Source organism: Engystomops pustulosus, chromosome 1 (assembly GCF_040894005.1).
Source record: "Engystomops pustulosus chromosome 1, aEngPut4.maternal, whole genome shotgun sequence".
NCBI classification, from domain to species: domain Eukaryota; kingdom Metazoa; phylum Chordata; class Amphibia; order Anura; family Leptodactylidae; genus Engystomops; species Engystomops pustulosus.
In genome coordinates, this window is record NC_092411.1 from 94,469,107 (window position 1) to 94,490,102 (window position 20,996).

Below are 20,996 nucleotides of genomic sequence, written 5' to 3' on the forward strand. Positions count from 1 at the left end.
ATGAGCACTCACTCCTCTACAGCGTTCTGTGAGCTACCTGTGCAGGGATGTCCTTTCTCTGCACACAGATTTACATAACAGCCCCTGTGACATGGCAGTAACCAGTCGTGCAGCAGGAAAAAGATGCATAGATAGCTCTCAGGATAATGTAGAGGAGTGCTAATTGGAGTATGACCCTCCATCTTGTGGATGGAAAAAGCAGGGTGCTGAGCTTGAAGGCATTTCTGAGAGCTTTATCTGAACTTCATCTGAACATATATTTGTAAGTTGTTCAATATCATGTTTCCAATAAAAATTAACATAAAGTCCAAACCCTTTGAAGTTCTGAAATCTGGAGTCATTATCTCTCAGATGCAGTATCTGTTACTTTACCAGATAACCCTCCAAATACCCAAGTCACAATTACCTTTCATTGTAAGGGTAGTACACAGGACTGGATGAAGGTTGGGGAGCGCCCCTGGGCGCAAAATCTAGTGGAGGCCCCTACAGAATGTAACCCAGACAGGGTACACATTTAACATCCATGTAATAAGTAGAACTCATGCACAAAGACGAAGGGGAACTTGATCTGGTTGCAAAATTTGTGGCCAGATCACAGTCCCTATAAATGTCTATGATGCCACAGTAATTAATATACATCCCCCATCAATTAAAAAACAGCCCCATATAATTAATATTTATCTCTCTGCCAATTTATATACAGCCCCCAGCAACTGATAAATATACAGCCCCCAGTGATATGTACAGATGCCAGTGATATATACAGCCCTCATAATACATACAGATCCCCAGTAATATATGCACCCCCCAGTAATAAATATATACAGCCCCCAGTAATGCGGGGAGTGGGGGAGCCCAATGCCGGCTAGTGCAGGGAGCCTTGGTGCCGGCCGGAGCACGGGCGGGAGAATGGTGCGGGCCAGAGGGCGGACGGGCGGGAGAATGGCGTGGGCTGGCTTGCGGGAGCACAGTGCCACCCCCCTTCGTTCAGCAGGAGGCGTGCTGCCTGAGGCGAGATTCTCAACTCCCCTCATGGCAAGGGCGCCCCTGTTGACACAATCTCATCACAACCTCACCACTCCGCTCATTCAAGCCCTAACTCAGCTCTTTAACTTTCAGTATCCACTGGTATTTTTCCATCTTCCTTTAAACATGTAGCTGTCACACCCATCCTGAAGAAGCCATCTCTTGACCGCTCCACTCCACTGAACTTACGCTCTATTTCACTACTTCCATTTGCCTCAAAACTCCTGGAACAACAAATTCAATTCAAAATACTAACCATGACCTACAAAGCCATCCACAACATGTCCCCTCCATATATTTCTGAACTCATCAGGCAATACCACCCCACACGTAATCTCTGTTCCTCACAGGACCTTCAGTTTCACTCTATTACTATCCGCTCTTCTCACAACCGCATCCAGGACTTCTCCGGGGCATCTCCCGTACTCTGGAACTCTCTACCCAAATATGCCAGATTGTCCGTCACTTTCCAAACCTTCAAACGTAACCTGAAAACCCATCTGTTCAGGTTCGCATACAACGCACATTAACTGCACTGCTCCCTCACCTCATATCTTTATCTTCCCGCTCATATAGATTGTGAGCCCTCACAGACAGGGTCTACCTCCTACTTGTCTCCTGATTTTCGTATTGCACCTAGTTTTGTATAAATGTAATGTGAACCCCTACTGATTGTAGAGCTCCATGGGTATGGAGAGGTGCGGTGCCGCATGTGTGCTGCACCATACCGTTCCTGTAGGGCCCGTGCGCCCATTGCCGTCTATGGGAGACGTATATCGGCTGTATGTACATTGGCCATATATACGTTCCCCATATGGCCATCTGAATATAGCGTAATACTGTATACAACCCCCAGTGTACAATATACAGCCCCCTAGTAACTACGGTACTATAAATCCCACAGTGTAAAATATACAGCCCCCTGTAACGAATAACAAGCCTCTCAGTAAGCAAAATAAGTCTGTACTCACCTTCTCCAGTTCCCCCGATGCGTGGCAACCTCCTCCTCCTCATCTGTCGGGATGTGAGCGTCCTGGCACTGGTGGTGCAGGGTGTGACGTCACCGCGCCGGCAGGGCCAGGATGCCAACATCCTGTGCAACTAGTGTACTGGCTAGCACTTGGTGGTGGCCCATTTAAGGACACTGTTGTGGGGCCCCCAAGGCACGCGCCTTCCCCCTAAAATCTGGCCCTGATAGTATACATACTGTTTACTCTTCCCTGCCAAGGTAGTGGAAGATGAAGTAACAACGCTTTCACAAACTGCTTGCTCCCTATTATTTTACACATACACCCTTAAATGTTCAGTATAAATACAACATATTAAATCATATTGTGATATGTGTGCATATCACACTACAAAATTTGATTATAAGTTAATTACATAAAGTAAATTTTATTTGAAACAAAAATGGTGATCCAACATCCATCTAGGCAGTACAATAAAATCTTCTGTTAAAACATCTTAATATGTTAAATTTAGATTTAAACCATGGTGCCGCCACTTGATCTGCTGAGTTTCGGACACTACATGTGCTTAGTTGTAGCTACAATTTGCACAAAAACATGTCAAATGTCACTATTTAGCAAGACCAACTAACATCTATGTATTCAATTTAGTTAAAATATTTGGTCACAGATAGCATCAAGTCTGCTAATGATCTTACTGATCAGGGTGGGAATATTATTGGCTCCATTCCGGAATTTCTTAGTTCTTTATATGCTTTTGTCACAACAGGATTAAGATGTTCATTGCCTTTCATTATGAAGATAATTGAGTAGATAGGTTTACTTGTTCTCAAATAAATCATAGGGGTTTAACTTATAGCAATGTAAAAGACAAGAACTTTCATTCTTTGCCCTATTTTGTTATTTCTATTGTATTTTGACATATTAATATGCACTTAAAGCAGGCCCATAGTGTGATATTTATGTCTGTGATATATAATGCATGTTCACTCTTCTGTACTCTTTTTCCCACAGCACTGTGGATTATCATAAAATAGAGAGTGAAGGTTTTTTAGCTGCTCGACAAACCTGTTTTACAGTCAATTACGAGGCTTTTAAAGCTACAGAAACAAGTGATGGTCTTCTCCTCAGGCTCTTCCATAGCAGGTGAGAAGTGTGCACTGGAACACCCCAAGCTTATAAATAACACATAAACTGTAGGGGGTATCACACTCTTAAATTGTACATGCTGCGAGGATGTTGAGGGATATCCACCTGTTGGCTTTCAGAGACAAATTCAAGCAGAATCATTGTTTTTTTTAAACACTTGCACAAATTGCAAAGGCTATTTAACTACAAGTTCTTAGTTCTTATAACTAAAACTTTTATAATTTTCATTTCAGAAATGAATAGAGCTGGTGCCAGTAGTATAATTTTTTTTAATATACTTCAAAAAGAAAGCAGCTTTTCTGTGCCTTTTCCTGCTTTTCCTCCTGCAGTGAGCAGTATATCTGAAAGCCGTCCATACACTTCAGACAGATAAGAAGGCTAATGATTAACACTTTAAAAACAGAGACTGTCAATAAGAGTTGTCAAATGTTACTGTTTGTATAGTAAGAAAACAATACAATTTTCCTATATACTTTCCTTATCACTTCCTCATGGTTTTCTAGATCTCTGCTTGCTTTCCGGCTATACAAAGCTTCTATGTTTACTTTTCAGAGACATACATCTGTCCATGGTCACACAGGTGCAAACTCAATAGCTTTCTATAGAATGAGAGCAAGCAATGATCTAGAAAACTGTGAGAAATGGATGCAGAAAGTATACTGGAAATTGTATAATTTTTCATCATACAAACAACTTTTATTTGCAGAAAGAGGAACACTCCTTTAAGTCATTAGACACATTATCAGGCTTCTTTATCTCTGAGCTGTCAGTGATGTAAGGAACAAGAAAGTTTAAATTCTGGGAATGCGGAATTTGACAATATCAAGTTTAAATTAAGGTAATACAGAATTTTACAAATTGCAAGTTTAAATTCTGGTAATGTGGAAATTGAGCATTTCAAGTTTCAATTCAGTAAATGTTTACCAACTTATTCAGACACTGGCACCGCCAAGTTGTGTGGGATCCATGCCATCTTAATAAACATGAGGATGTCCATGCAAGCTGTGGGTAGGTGTATCCTCTTGTCAGTGATGACTGCACCAGCGGCGCCGACCACGCACTCTGCAGGAAAGAACCTGCAAGGCATTGAGGCAATTTCCCCCCTAGAGATAGATTCAGTACCAGATTAAGTACCAGGTGATGTGTGGAAAGATAATCTTCTACCATGTGAGTCACAGTCTGCCTCTTGGTACTATGGAGCACATTTACTTAGAAAGTCGAAAAATGCACTAAAAGTTCTGCGTACAGCGATTAACTTAGATTGTGCGCCAGAAATCATGAATCTGCCACTTCCCCACACTGGCACGACAGAGTTCACTATCTTTTTTGTGGTGCACATAGGGCATGCATGTTAAATATAGCGCTCGGTCTGATTCAGCACCACAAAAGTGTCATGTGTGACACAATAGCGGCGTAGATACTTCTTAAATACCTGTGCAGGCCGTTTTAGCCTAGAAGAATGTATACAGTCCGACAAAAGTGTGGCGCAAAGCCCTTAGTAAATGGTGTCATATCAGGCGGTAGTTGAGATAGGAGAATCAAACATAGCATGGAGTTGAGAGTGGCCATGCTCAACATCACTGTCGGGGTGGTGTTGCTGTTCCTGTTGGGTAGAACACTTCCTCCTCCCTGTGCTGTCAGTGAGCTCCCATTGTCATAAAGGAACTCCATCAGTAGTGCTGTCACCAATGTGAACTTGTATCCTCATTTTTGTTTCCCTCATTTTGTTTTCCGACAATCTCTACCCTGCCTTGGTTGAACTTGATGGACATGTGTCTTTTTTCAACCCTATAAACTATTACATCAACCACTTCTGTCTGCTCCTGGATACCAGTCAACTTTTGTCTTTCACACAGGTAGATCAGTTTCAACATGACTGCCATTTCCCCATGGCTCTGTTAAAATTGGTGGTGCAGGTACTGCACTGACTGGGAGTGGGGGAGAAGGAAGCGGAATAAGAAGAAGAGGCAACTGGGGGGCAAGGAGTGATGGACATCCTCCCATTGCAGGGAGACAGATGGCCCTGTCACTTGGAAGGCAGTCATTCAGGCTAAGCCAACAAAAGCAGCAGAGGGAGCTTCAGGAGTATGCAGGTTTTTTTGGTGTCTCACCCATTGTAGATTAAGACAATAGCTGCACTTTATGGACTGGCGGCACAGCAGTCAAATGACAAGTATTCTGTCATTTTGTAACATTTCCATCAAAGTCAAAAAAGAAAGTAGGCACCAAATCGCATAGTACGTTCTTAAAACCTTGGATTTTATTCTTAATTTATTAAGAATAATACATTTTTATTTTATTTGGTGCCTACTTTCTATTTTTGTTTTTGCTACCACACTGTTGAGTGAGTTTAAGGAGAAAACCGCACCTTAAGGACGTTCTGAATAGTGACCTACATCTTGTTGCAAAACTTTCCTCATCGGTAGAATATAATTGAAGATCTTTGAAGGAATTTTGAACAACAGCCGTATTGGAATCATTGGGAGCTCCGTTTTTTTTTTTTAAACTCCTTGCTTTATTGTTTACAGTGGGACTTGTTGGATCGGTCTCGGACTGTGGTGTTAGCTCCTGTGGTATGGAAGTGTGCTGCACTGTGTTTTTATAATTTTTAAAGTCATGCAATGTAGCAGGTGGAGGACTATGCGTGATTTCATTGTTCTGTTCATGTTAAAACTATTGTGTTGATAAACTCCATTGTTACCTGTGGGATAGAGAGAGAGAGAGAAATAGAAATGTAAACAGGATCTGGTGAACTGAAGATTTATTTACTATTTTTATGTATATTTTTCATTGATGCTCTGCGCAGAAGCACAGCATCAAAGAAGCCAGCACAGAGCTCCCCTGCTGCTAAAGACAAGCCAGAAATCAGTGTGCCAGTGCAGAGTACAGAGGCAGTGTTCACACAACACAAGGCAAGGACAAGCAGGTGGGCACATCTGCAGAGATTACTGGGGGCGTGGAGTAGTCTTCGTCTCCAGATCTCACTGAGGCGACGAGGCGACTCTATGCCCCCAATAGTGTTTGCGTGGGTTTCCTCCGGGTCCTCTGGTTTCCTCCCACACTCCAAAACATACCAAGGTTGATTAGATTGTGAGCCCCATTGGGGACAGGGATCGATGTGGCAAGCTCTGTGCAGCGCTGCGTAATCTGTGTGCGCTATATAAATAAATAAAGGAAGGAATTAAAGGAATAGCATCTATCTAATTTTCATATTGATAAAGTTTATATTCCTATGGGCTTCATAAAAAACTTGCTAGAATTTTTTTGGGGGAGGTGGAATCTACCAGTAGATTTCCTATAAGGTTCATAGTTTTTAGCCTATTGTACCTTGACAAGCCAGTGTTATCATAAAGGTGAAATGATTTGGTGTGATAGAACAAGGCACTTCATCTGCAATGTTGAACAAATGCAAGAATAAATATCAAGCCGCCATAATGCTGTGACTGTAGATACGCTACATATGAACATATCTGTTGATCAGAAAGGGGTTAATTTCCCCCCTGCAGATGACAAGGCAAGCAACGTGTTTCATGCAAATGACCTTTGAATGGCTTCCCCCGGCTCTCAATGCGCTCTTCACTGCCAGCTCCCCCTCTATCCCCACTCCCCCCTCTTTAGCGGGCCCTCCGCAGGCCAGATTTTTGCTCATTTCCTTTATTTGCTTGACTGACTGTCACATGTGGACATGTTTCTCGCTTGTTAGGAAAGCCTTAATTAGTTCATGTCTGTTCTCCTCTCTCTTAGTCTTTTTTTTTTTTGTCCTATTCTGTCACGCTCGCTCTTCCCTCTTTTCATTTCACTCTTTTTCCGCTGGCCTGTTATATTTCTCCCTTTTGCTACACAGTTTCATTTAACCACTCAGTCTTTGCTTTTCGTTACCTTTTAAAGTTGCTTCTCATGAGAGCAGACGTTATTGTGGCGAGATCTCTATTACAACGACCCTGGTGCTGCAGCATGTACCTTTTTCACAAAGGGCTTTGCATTTTCCTCACATTTGTGAGCTTTTCAATAATACCTGGCTTTATTGTTAGTTCTTGTTATTATCCGCCTCTTCCATCTTTCCGTAGGAAGTCACATGGGAGCTTGTTTGAGCTTTATATAGTCTTTTATCTCCCAAATACATGCTTACATAACAACACCGCAGAACAACCCAGTCCATTATGTTGAGATTTTCTGTAAAAGTAACAAAGTCAATGAAATAATAATCCAAGAAAAGCACCAGAATAATTGTACCTGAGGAGTCATTCTTATCTCATCACTCGGTATTCATAGATAGATATGTTTATGTAAGAATATGTGTCTGCTGTCAATAATGTCACATTGCTATCTTCATGATTTTCACACTTTTTAGATATGGTTATTACATAAAATATTAGAAGTAGGTGTAGTAGTACATTCAAAGATACTGGAACATGGGAAGCAATATCTTATGCTAATTTTCTTTCTTTCTTTCTTTTCTTTCTTTCTTTCTTTCTTTCTTTCTCTTGAAATGAGAGATATTGCTGGAAAACTACAACTGGAAAACTCCTTTATGTTCTTGTAATGTCTGAGGAGGGAGTTTTCAGCTATTTAAATTTGATGATTGATTTTTAGGATAGGCCATCAATATCAAATAAGTGAGGGTACAACATCTTTATTGTTTCCAAGGAGGACATTTATTAAGGCTTGTACACCAGTTTTCTAGCATACAAGTCCTGAAATAATCGTAGGTATTGCGACTATTCTCCCCTTTACGTCATCTCCATGTGGAATGGTAATGGAGGGGTGTGAAGCACCCAAATCTCTGGCGGCAGATCACTACAACATCACTTCTTAGTTAAAGGGACACTCCATCTAAAACTAGTTACCTAAGTGCTATATTCTGATTTTTGAGTTAGTCTATCACATATAATTTTTCTTTTCATTTATACCTCTTTATATCAAATAAGGAGGTAAGATGGTTTTATTTAACATAACACCAACGTGTATTTGTTATTTTTATACCCGCCCCTTCCCTGGGCCCATATCAAATAAGAAAAAAATCACAATCCTCTACCACCTTTTTAACTCTAGTGCATCAGCCAAAAAAACATTGTCATATACCGCTTAGTTGCCATGTCTATAAACCAAAGTTCTCTGCAATGCACTTGAATAAGACTAAGATGTAGTAACAATACATGGCCACCACACAGTTTATGGTGATATGTTTCTGACAGTTACACTGTGTGACTGGTTGGGGTGTGAAGCAAACCCTGCAAAAAGCTCAAAAAAGATCACAATCAGTGGCGTAACTTGAAGCTGATGGGCCTCAGTGCAAAGTTTGTGCCAGGCCTCCGACTATGATGTATGGTTTATAGTAATAGTCTTCTCATATGGGAAAGTAACACCATAAGGGACCCCTAAACCTCTTGGGCCCGGTTGCGACCGCACCCTCCACACCCCCTCAAGTTACGTCCCCTGATCACAATGGTAAATCCCTTGAAATACTGTAAATATAATAAATTAAGTTCTCTTAGTTTAAAGTGTACAAATATAAGTAGGTGATAGGTTAAAGAATACCCACCATCCGATTTACTGATAGTAGACTGACCAAACTTATATGCTTGTTCTTTTTCAAAGTAAATGGCACCATTTTTCTGATGTAAAGGAACTCCCCTATAGGGTTAAACAGCTGGTATTGCGATTATTGCGATCCCAGTTGTTAGTGGAGGAGCCAGCTGTGACACACAGTTGGGCACGCGCAGTGATCACATGGGCTCTGCCTCTGAGCCAAGGTGATCACTAGGGAGTACATGCATGTTGGGATGTGGCAACAGACCGCATTTCCCAACGTACATGTCCGTCCAAATGCATTAGTCCAAATAGGGCTAATCCATCACAGCCAACAAGTGAGCAAAAACATTGCCTTATATAGATTAAAAGGAACCTGTCACTACGTTTTATTCCATAAAACTACTGACACCCTCATGAAGATTAAGAAATGTCCTTTCTAAATTTCCCTCTTTTTTGTGAAACTTTGCCCATGTTCCTATAAAAATTCTCCCTCAAAGTCATGTGAAAATAAGATGTGAAGGGTCAGGTGTCACATTAGACGCCCTACAGTACAGGCAGTCCCCTACTTAAGAACACCTGACTTACAGACGACCCCTAGTTACCACGTACCACTGGATATTAGTAAGTTACTGTACAATAAACAGCTATAACAGTTATTAAAGGTGTCTGTAATGAAGCCTTATTATTAAACCTGGTTCTTACGACAACCCAACATTTTTAAAATCCAAATGTCACAGAGACCAAAAAAATTCTGGCTGGGGCTACAATTATAAAATATACAGTTCCGACTTAAGAACAAATTCAACTTAAGAACAAACCTACAGACCTTATCCTGTATGTAACTCTGGGACTGCCTGTACATGGAAACATGCTTTTAGAGTTATAGAAAAAAGGGGGAAATTAAATTTTTATCTTCAGCTTATATTTCCAACAATGAGGTGGAATTTATAAAACAATGGCGCATCATGTGCCAGCATATGATTAAGTCCCGCCCCTCACATCCTGCCAGATATATCAGGAGGTATTTTATGTCTTGTCTATTACAAACTTTCTTAATTTATTATTGTCCTTAAACCTATATCGCTTTCCTTAGGGCAAATTCTGAATCATTGTTAGTTCAACAAAACTGAATAGAGCTTTACATAAAATTATGATCTCCATGCAAATCTCAGTATTTGTGAAGATATCAAATGAAGGAAAATTACAATATAAAATATGTGCGTATTTTTCAAACATTTTAATCATTTTGGTCCTTATGCAGCAATGGCAGGCTTAGCACTTCATCCTTGTCTAATTTGAATATCTACAGAATTAACAAGCACAGATTAGCATCGCCTCGTTAAAACCAGCGCCCGCTCCCATTGCTAATGTGTAAAGACAAGTGCTGGAAAGTGGCAGGGAACATTAAGGCCAAACTCAATCAAGTTCCCTAACAGGCCCTGAGGAACCAAAATCAAACTGGTGGCTTGCAAACGGTCCCTCCAAGACTGCTAATTTGTACCCCCCCACAGCTTCAAGCATCTTCAAGCCCCCTCCCACACCAGCAACCCTCAATGACCCATCTCCCTCCGCCTCTGCCATGATTAACCACCTTGAGGCATGAAAAACTGGTGCCACTAAAAACAGAAGTCCTGTGAGCCAAGACTCATTATCTTCAGTGAGGTGGGAGGTGTCACACATCTACAGAAGCTCTTTAAATATCACTTGAACTTCACTTCTCAACTTGATGTTTACTTTACTAACCTGGATTTAGCCTTCAATGTCTATTAACAAAGAACCTAACACTTGTTCTTAGCATTTCTAATTAAAATGTATTTTTAAATTTGGCTTTTTTTGCAATTTGTAGTATTCAGGTCATTGGAAGGTGCATTGGAAGGTTAAATTTGACCTGAAACTCCAATCTCTACTTACTCTGGTTCCTGTATCATTCACACCCCAATAGCTACACCTCTGCTAATAGAAAGTTTTTATATAAAAGGTAATTACTATATTGTGTGTTTGTGTATGTATTTAATTCAGTACAAGCGATTTGGATGTGGTTACCTGGTTACATAGCTTTTTTAAGCAGCACCAAAAAAATCCTTTACATGTAGTTTATGTATATAAAATGTCTAAAAAAGAAACAGGGAAGTAGCAGAAAGTCCACATGGAAATTTGTTTTGGCCCGTGTGCTGCACATTTTTTTAAGTGATGCCTCATTGACACATACATTTTGTAATGTGTATAATGTCCTGTTCCTGGCCAAGTTTGCAGCTGGGGCCTTCCCATAGAAGTCTGTGGGAGTGCAAAAACTACATGTTTGTGTAATCTGTGCACCATCCAAACTTTTGGATCAGTTGCTAGGTAACACAGTCATATTACCCATCAAAAAGTTGGGATAAGCTAGTAACATAATTTACTAGCCTTCCATCTTAATTGCCGATCTGCGAAAACTGATGACATACAGATAACACAAAGAGGAGATTCATTATGTCTTCTTTGCCAGTTTTCTGCTGGAGAAGGTACATGAAACCTTCTCCCCTGCCAGTTTTGCTCGGCTCATCACATTTACTATAGTCTCCTTTGGAAAATTGGCGGAGACGATAGCAAAAACTCTGCCTGTTCAGATCTGGTCTAAGGGTCTGAACTAGCAAAATTTACTCCCATATTTACTAAGAGACCAGAGACTCTTCATGCATACGAGTGCAGGACCACTGGCAGGGGAATTTAATACTGGTGTTCAAAACACGAGTATTAATGAATTCCCCTCAAAGACTGCAAAAAAGGATCATGAATCCATTGTTTTCAGCCTTAACAAAACACATGTTCCTATACTGGTATCTTAAAAAGACTAATGCAACAATTACAGTAAAGAGCAGATAAAACTGTAGTAATCTTGTCAACTGAGCAAATATACAGACTACAAAGTAAAAACGCTTAAAGGAAATCTACCACCTAAATCAGGTATTGTAAACCAAGCACACTTACATGTTGTTGTGTGCCCCTGCTTGCAGGATCCACTCTTCTTTTAGCCCCTTATGACCTTGCTTTTACAAAAAAAAGGTTTTAAAATTATGCAAATAGGCCTGAATTAACATCCATAGATGTTAATTAAGCCTGGAGCCCCTTAGACTCATTTGCATAGAATTTAAAGCCCTTTTTCTTAATATCAAGAGCGCAAGGAGCAAAAAGAATAGCGGATCCTGCAAACAGGGGCACACAATAACATGTAAGTGTGCTTGATTTACAATACCTGATCCTGGTGGTAGATTTCCTTTAATGTGGTATTCAAGTCCAAGCTAGGTCATTGGAGTCATAGGTTGCTATCTAGACTGATTTTTTCTTATTGCTTATATGTTGTTCTTAGTTGAAAGAATAGGTTTAGAAGTACCTATAACTGATACATTTTTGAATACAGTTTTTTTAATTAAATATTTGTGTAACTTTTATGTTGGGACATTACATACATTTAGAGAAGAAAAATTGTATTCCACTTCTATCTTTTGTTTTAAGTATACAATCTGTCCAAGCATTTATACATCTCATAATGCTTAGTGAAAGGCATATAGTAGCACCAGATCTTCTTAAACTGTATTTCATAAGGTTATCTGTCATGGATAAACCCTCTAAGGCTAGATTCACACATTTTTTGAATGCTGAGCACACCCATAGACTTATACAGGAGGTACAGCTTCCATACTGTGTGACACACAGGATGCAAATCCTGCTCCCCGCTGCTGAACGACATTTACCTTCATCAGAGGCTATTAAAGCCTATGGGAGTGGAGGCAGCAGTACTGCATTACTGAACAGTCCTCCGCTGAGCTCATAGGTTGCTCAGCAGGAGGGAGGTCAAAAGTAATGTCATTGTCCATATAAGGACAGTGACATCATTGGGTCAGCACCCCAAACATCAGATAATGATTGGCTGCTGCTGATGTTCACTCCTTCCCCCGCATTCAGAGGGGAGCAGAAGGCACCGGGAGACATATCCCACTGTATTTGCATACAGTGGGATGGTCTGTGCTCTATATTGTAAGGACAAGTCAGGAATCCGCCCAACATGTACTTACAACATAGAAAAAAAAAACAGATGTGAATCATCCAGTCTTAGAACGCTAGCCCCATTATTGCCTGGTATCATTAGGAAGTAACAGCTCCCCCACCCTAAAGAGTAAGTGAAGATGTAAATTTGTAATTGTACTTGCAAATGAGTTTTTCTGTTATCTTACCTTTAATGAGTACAGTATAGTCCATAGTGCATGTGCTATCTGGCCACACTTCTGGCACCGTCAGGGTGAGATCTGTGTCTGCAGTGCGATCAGACTACAGGCAGTCGCCAGATTATGTGCCAGTTTCTGTAAGTTTGTTCTTAAGTTGAATTTGTATGTAAGTCAGAACTGGTATATTTTCAAACTGTAACTCAGGACAAACTAATATTTCCTTCATGTAACAATAGGATTTTCATAATTTTGAGAACAGGTATTAACAATTTCAGCGGTTATGGAAATTGCATTGAAACAACAAAAAAGTCCATCTGAAAGAGCGTCGGCACTACCAGACACACATTGGAGGATCACGGACAGCCTTAGGGAATCATGGCGTTCAGGTCGGGTACACTCTTAATACACGGGTGGTGCTCAACTGAGGAGTGAAGTGTTCACATGAATCGGAAAAGACAAAGAATGCGCAGGAGTGCGCGAAACGGTCCTTTGCCGGAGTTTGCAGCGTGTAGCACCTCCCTGTCCTATGCACCGCTTTGAATAAAAAAGAAGATTCTCTTATTTGGGTGAGGGACGCCATTTTTTTGTCTTTTACGATTCATGTGGAAATTGCATTGAATTGCCTATTATTTTAGAGTTACAAAAATACAGTAACTCACCTACTCAAAGGCAGTAATGTGCTAATGTGATATTTTCATTTTTGTCACCTAATTTAAGTGTTTACTAGTTTACTGTGATTAATCATTGAGAAAATTCTTATTAACAGTGAACTGTAGTGCAAAAATCTGACCACCTGAGTGGTTCATCTATGAATAGATGGAATCAAAACAAAGAAAGTATTGTTATATTATTTATGATCTTTAGTTTGCCTAGTGCTTTGTAATAAAGCAACACCCCCTTCTTCCTGAGAGACCAAAACTAAGATAAAACGCTGAGATGTGAAATATTAATATGTCTATTATGCAGCCTGGTTATACTGTCAGTTCCTGAGATTGAGTACCCAGAGAGGGACTAATGGTCCTGAGAGTGTTCCTAATGTCTACCAGAACAATTATAGGTAAACAGAGGATCAATCCACCCCAACATATTAGGTGATAATAGTGGGCAGTAACTTACTAGTTCTAGAAGCATGTTTACAAATCTGAAAATATTATGAAGAATATGGCATGGTGGGACGTTCTGGACCCCAGAAATGTACACAAGGTCAATTAATTACTGTTTTCATAGACACTCCCTGAACACAATGGTTCTTGGAGGCACAGGAAGTGTGTTCCAGTTGTCCACTCAACCGCCTGCACAAAACCAGCTTACAACCAATACTGTCACCGGCGTAGGATAGCCCCGCTGCTGCTTTTTTGCAGCTGAAGCCTCTTGATGTATCTGGTGGGTTGCTGCACAGCTTTTATTTCTACGCAAGGCCCTATGTCCTGGGGAGTGTTGTTCACTTGGTTGGCTGCTGTTTCTCTTCACCATGGAAATTAGCGTCCAGGTCTTTTTACATTTTTGCACCAGTGCTTTCTTTCTTTCTTTCTTTCCTCCTCTGTTCCAAACTGTAAATGGAAGATTTGTCTCTCTGAATATTGTAGTAATATTGATATTGATGTTTTTTTTAAACTTTTAAAACCCCTGTAAATATAAATAGACCTCTAACATAATTGAATCTGAATTCTTGAAGATTTCTCAGATGTTTTTTTCTGTTTTTGCAGGATGGTTTGTTTCACCTGTATGGAGAGATCGTTTGACCACATGTTTTATTCACATAAAATTCTTCCAAATGCAAGCACCGCATCTCAAATAAACTGCTTAAAGAGAATGACATAATGAAGGAACTGCCTAAGAAAAAGCCATTGGGTGGTGGCTAGTTTTAATGTGGACACTCCCAAATGAAATCTGAAAGTCTGGACTTACCCATATCTATTATACAACTATAACTTGAATATGTTAAAAACATTTATGTCAAGGTTCAAATATTTATAGACTTAACTAGTAATTAGGGGTAGAGGTGGTATCTTTGTATTTAACCCCTTAACGCTGAAGCCACTTTTCACCTTCCTGACACAGCCCATTTTTTCAAATCTGCCCTGTGTCACTATAAATGGTTATAACTTCGGAACGCTTTAACATATACAAGTGATTTTAAAATTGTTTTCTCGTGACGCTTTGTACTTCATGTTAGTTGAAAAATTTTGGTGTTTTGTTTTGCATTTATTTATGAGAAAATCAGATGTTTGGTGAAAATTTGGAAAAATTCTTGATTTTCGAACTTCAAAATGTTCTACTTTTTCCATACATAGTAATAACCGCAAAAAAAAAATGTAATAACTAACATTCACTAAATGTCTAATTAATGTGGACATGGTTTTTTATGCACACTCTTATTTTTGTAGGATGTTATGGGCCTTTGAACGTTAGGTGCGATTTTTCACATTTTCATAAAAAACGCAAAATCCTGCTATTGAGGGACCTGCTCAGGTTTTAAATCACTTAGAGAGGCCTAAATAAAAGTAAAACCCCATAAATTACTCCATGATAGAAACTACACCCCTCAACGTACGTAAAACAACTTTTATGAAGTCTATTAACCCTTTAATTATTTTACAGGGGTTAAAACAAAATCGGATACAATTTTGAAAGTAAACTTTTTTGGCTAAATGAATGTGTTTTTCAAAAAATTTACAAATTCTCAGTGGATAAAATACCAAAACGCTCCACAAAATTTGATACCCAATCCCTCCCACGTATAACAATACCCCATATGTGGTGGTAACCTGCTGTACGGGCACACACCAGGGCATCGAAGGGAAGCTGCGCCATTCAGAGCAGATTATGCATTGTCACTTTTTATTGGCTATACAATCTTTATTTTTTTGGCAATTTGGACATATAAGGGCTTATTTTTTGCGACATGAGATGCACTTTACAAATAATTCATTTTCGTGGGTCATTAGCTTATTGATGAGATTTTATTAACTCTTGAATGTATGGGTGAAAAGAAAATTGTCAATTTTGGTTTAATTTTTTTTCGTATCTTTTGGGGGTCGTACACCGTACACTAAAAATACTATATTATCTTTATTCTACAGGTGATTAAGATTATGGTGATACCTCATTTATACAGTTTTTCATTTATTTTTACAATTTTACTGGATAAAAACTAATATAAAGGAAATCTCATTTGTTTTTGCATCGCCATCTTTTTGGAGACTTTAACTTTAATATTTTTTGGTTAACAGAGCTAGTTTTGGGCTTATTTTTTATGAGTTGAGTTGTTCTTTTCAGTGGTACCATTTTGGCGCACATAACTTTTTTTGATCACTTTTTAGAACATTTTTGTGTAGAGATTTTATGAAAAATGTACATTTTTGGCGTGTTTTACGGGTTTTGTTTTTACGGCGTTCACCGAGCGGGTCCAATAATGTTTCTGAGTTATTGTACGGATTGTTACGGACGCGGAGATACCAAATATGTGGGGTTTTTTGGTGATTTTGTGTGTTTTTTTCACTTTATTGCATGTGTATAGGGAATATTTGTGTTTAGGGGACTTTAACTTTATTTAATTAATTCTTTTTATTAAAAAATGATTTTATGTAATGTTTTTAACTTTTACAGGTTAGCTTGAAGAAGCGATCCACTGATCACTTGTTCAAGCTCTTCTTCACATTACACAGTGTAATATAGATGTATTACACTGTGTAATGTAACACACTGAGCATGCTGCGCATGCTCAGTGTGTTACAGCCGGGTCCTGCCAGAAGGCACGGACCCAGCTCACAGAAGAGGATCGCGCAGCCCCGGGCACCGGCAGTCCCGGGGCTGCGATCGGAGCAGCGGACCACCCCGTGTCAGGGGTTAACACCCGCGATCGGAGAAATCTCTGATCGCGGGTGTTAGAGGCGGGTGTCGGCTATAATATATAGCCGACACCCGCAGCTTCTGGCACCGGCTCCGTTCTGGAGCCGGCACCAGAAGCATGACGTACTATTACCGCATTTTGCGGGAACGCACCTCCCGCCATGCAGTAATAGTACATCAAATGTCGGGAAGGGGTTAAAACTAGAGACTGATATGGTAGGAGGTGTAAGGACGTGTATCCATACAAAAATATCCCAACAAAAAATATCCCAATCTTTAAGTCCTTAACGCACCATGATGACATGGGAATGTCATGTTGTTATTGTACTTGTTATTGTCATGTTTTGCATCATGACATTTCCCAACATCACAGAGATCCTATGCAAAGCCTGTGCTATTTTGTTGGCTGATTGTATGTAACAATCAGTCCTCAGTACTAACAACCAAAATCTTGATCATCATGGTCCTGGCAGTTGGTGCTGCAGTCAAACATAGGCCGTTATCAATAATTTGAGGGGTCCAGTTTTAAAAATGGGGCATTTTGAGGGGAGTTTATAATATATAGAACTTTTAAAACCCCTATAAATATAAATAGACCTCTAAAATCACTAAATATGAGTTCTTGAAAATTTGTAAAATTGCTGTTCAATTTGTAAGCCTCCTAATATCTCAGCATAACATTTAGAAATGAGAAAACCGCAAATTTTTAAAATTCTTCACCAAATTTCCAATTTTTTTTATCAATAAGTGCAAAACATTTCAACCAAAATTCCCCACTGATGTAAAGTGCAATGGGTCACAAAAAACAATCTGATAATCACCTTTATTGGTTAAATTGTTCCCGCATATTGTAACTCCATTTAGTGACACATGGTGGATTTAAAAAGTCGGGCTATCTCCTAAAGGTGCAAATGAGCTATGTCCTTAAGGGGTTAATAAATGATAAAAATGAAATGCAGAATTCCATAACAGATGGGTAATGTACCCAGAGATACAGAACAAGACTTCAAAAGATTTCAGATGGTTTGCCAGATTAATGTACAATTTGTAAATTTTGATATGTTTAGTTGACATATGTATCAAACCACATATATATGAATTTATACATAAGGCACTCTTGTATTGCTGCCCACTTTGGAATGACAGAAACTCTTAGTTTGGTTCTGCCTTCATTTAGTGGGGCCATCATTTTGGGAGTTCCTTTTAAAACCCCTCCAACCAATGAAAAAAGAAAGATAGAAGCCTGTTTACTTTCAGCCCCTGAACCTACTAGCTCTACGGTACACTAGCAACATGGATATGACATGGTTCACTATTTGTTTTTTATTTTCTCAGATACCTACCTCTTATAAAGCACCTCCAAATTTGAGATCCCCAATGTCTTATTTTTCTAATTCACTTTTTTTAATGAATTCTAGTAGATTCCCAATTCCCAGAGATTTTACTAATAAATTAATGAAATGGAGCTTAATGCTTGCTTCTTAGGTTAAATTCACACTACTGTTCCTTACTAGAGATGAGCGAGCACTAAAATGCTCGAGTCCTCGTTCGAGATGCACTTTTGCCGATGCTCGAGTGCTCGTTTTGAATAACGAGCCCCATTGAAGTTAATGGGAGACCTGAGCATTTTTCAATGTGTCATTGAATTTCAAGAATCTTCACACATATTGTTCTTCACATACTATTGTGAAGAACACCGTTCTGCACTCGTGTCTTCTGATAAGTTAGCAGATGTACGGAAACATCTGCAATGTGTTCTTCAGTGAAGAACACATTGCAGATGTTTCCATACATTTGCTAACTTATCAGAAGACAATTTGCTTTGACTCGAGCAGTTCTCGAGCCGGCAAGCATCGAGCCGTTTTAATGTATGCTAATACTCGAACGAGCATCAAGCTCGGATGAGTATACTCGCTCTTCTCTATTCCTTACCTCCGTTAAAAAAATTGAAGAATGGAGGTTTAATGGAAGTTTAACATATCAGTTAAAAATCCCATTGACATCATTGTAAATTTTATGTCATCTGTTATGGTCAGTTTGGCAGGTATCCGTTATACATACAATAGAAAAAGGAAAAACTTTTGCATGGCTTACCAATTCTGGGCAATCTTGTAGACTGTTAGTTGTGGAGGAGTTGTTGCTTCAGGTAGGGATCATCAAAAAGGAAAGAAAAGATGTTCTCCAGCGAATCCGTTTAAAAAATTAGAGTTTTATTCCATATTCAGTTTGAAAACATGATAGTGTGCACATAGTCAAGAGTTTAGTTGACACGTTTTGGACGTGGGCACAGACAAAGGACGGTGCCCCGTCCGAAACGCGTCAACTAAACTCTTGACTATATGCACACTATCATGTTTTTAAACTGAATATGGAATAAAACTCTAATGTTTTAAAATGGATTTGCTGGAGAACACCTTTTCTTTCCTTTTTGATGAATCCGTAATGCATGGAGGAAAAGTACTGCAGCCTCCATAATTTTTTCTGTTCAAACAACGCATGGATAACGGATACCTGGCTAAACAGAACATAACAGATGACATCAAATTTACATTGCTGTCAATGGGATTTTTAAAGCCCTCATTAAAACTCCGTTCTTTACTTTTTTATCGAAGGGAAGGAACGGTAGTGTGAAATGAGGCTTATCTATCACAAGAGAAATAAAGAAGCAACTTATTTAATAGGAATTATAAACTGTTATTAGTTCCTTTTTTATGAAGAGGTGTTCTTATACATTTCCTGTACTTTTGTAAGGGATATCAATTTCTCTGTTTCCGAATTAAATAGTTGTGAAGTGACATACAATTCTTTAACTCCCATTCCTAGAATACCATGGTTGGAATAATAGATACCAGACCTCAATATTTCTTTAATTGTAATGATTTATCAAAGTATATGGGGAGACCACATTTTTCACTTAACATTTTCCATGTTGCTCATGAATCGTTCATGAAAACCATAGTCTATATTCCCCTTCCCAAATTGAACGATTGCTATGAATTAATCCCCCTTGATGATAGAGGTTCAACCAGAGATGCCTGAAGTCAATAAATTTATCAAAACCCGTGGCCCAAAAACAGATATATTTGCAAGTGCAAGTTAAAACAATAGATACCTGGAAGGCCAATAACTCCCCTATATTTCTTTAATCAACTTATTGCAGGGTTTCTTTAAACCACATTTATGCAGGGTTTACTACTTTTCCATATACAATTAGACAAGGATTTCTCTAATATCAGCAGGTTTTAACAAAAATAGTTACATTTTATGGTAAAAAAAATGGTTACAAATGTTTACATAATGTATATCGAATCTGAACAGATCAACCATATTAAAAGTGGCACCCTAAAGAAATGCATGGAGGTCTAGCTATATCTCCAGTTTAATTTGAATATTTTTAACTCTGGGACTAATTTTAGTTTATTCTGTTCTCAATAGGTCCTAAGACTGAAGTCGGAGGCTGGGGAAATCGACCCTTCGCTTCTACAACCAACTTTACCAAATCATTGGCAAAAGGCTAATTCAGTATTTCTGTTGAGATACATCAGTTCAGGAAATTTGAGAAAAATTGAATAAAGATATTAGAGTAAATATTCCTATTCCTATGTTGTTTTGTTTTGTTATAGTGCATAGAAACACACAATACTAAAAGAGTGTAGATGTCCATTAAAGGAAATGTAGCACAAACTGTTTCATATAAATAGTCTCTGCCTCTGATTTCAGTAACTTTTTTTTCCTTTGTTTGCTGAGTGGGCACATAAGACCTGGTGTGAATTAAGCCCTGTCTATAGTATTGAAAGCCAATAAGATTCCCCCTTGTGTGTTTTCACAGTAACATTGAGTGTCAACCTGCAGCTGCATCTCCCTCCTCTCTTTACACTGTGTACAGTATTGCATATTTGCTTTCCCTTGCTGATTTCTATACTAACACATGTGTGTCTAATAAACTCACATGATAACACTTAAAGGATATGTAAAATATCTAGCACATAGAATTCATGCCAAAGAAACAGTGGCTTTCTTATGATGATACCACTGAAAAGGGTAATAAGCTTCTATTTTTCAGCAAGTCTAAGTTGCTCATTTAAAACAAAAATGTAAATGATGGGTACCTCAAAATTTGTTCCTAAAAACACAGAGCCCTCTTAGTCAAAACTTTCAATAAAACCACTGCTGTTGTCCTAGGAAGCTATCACCTTTTATTTTTTTTCAATGCAGTCTATGCCATAAGAACTAAGTCCTCATTGGTTGCTATAGGCAACAAAGGAAG

General features: G+C 39.0%; 1 long non-coding RNA gene across 1 annotated transcript; it reads left to right on the plus strand.

Moving 5' to 3' along the window:
- The first annotated feature begins 10,525 nt into the window (after window positions 1-10,525).
- Window positions 10,526-20,280, plus strand: LOC140077681 (uncharacterized). Its single transcript, XR_011849819.1, has 3 exons — window positions 10,526-10,653; window positions 13,114-13,263; window positions 20,165-20,280. It is a non-coding gene; the product is annotated as an uncharacterized lncRNA (long non-coding RNA).
- The last annotated feature ends 716 nt before the right edge of the window (window positions 20,281-20,996 follow it).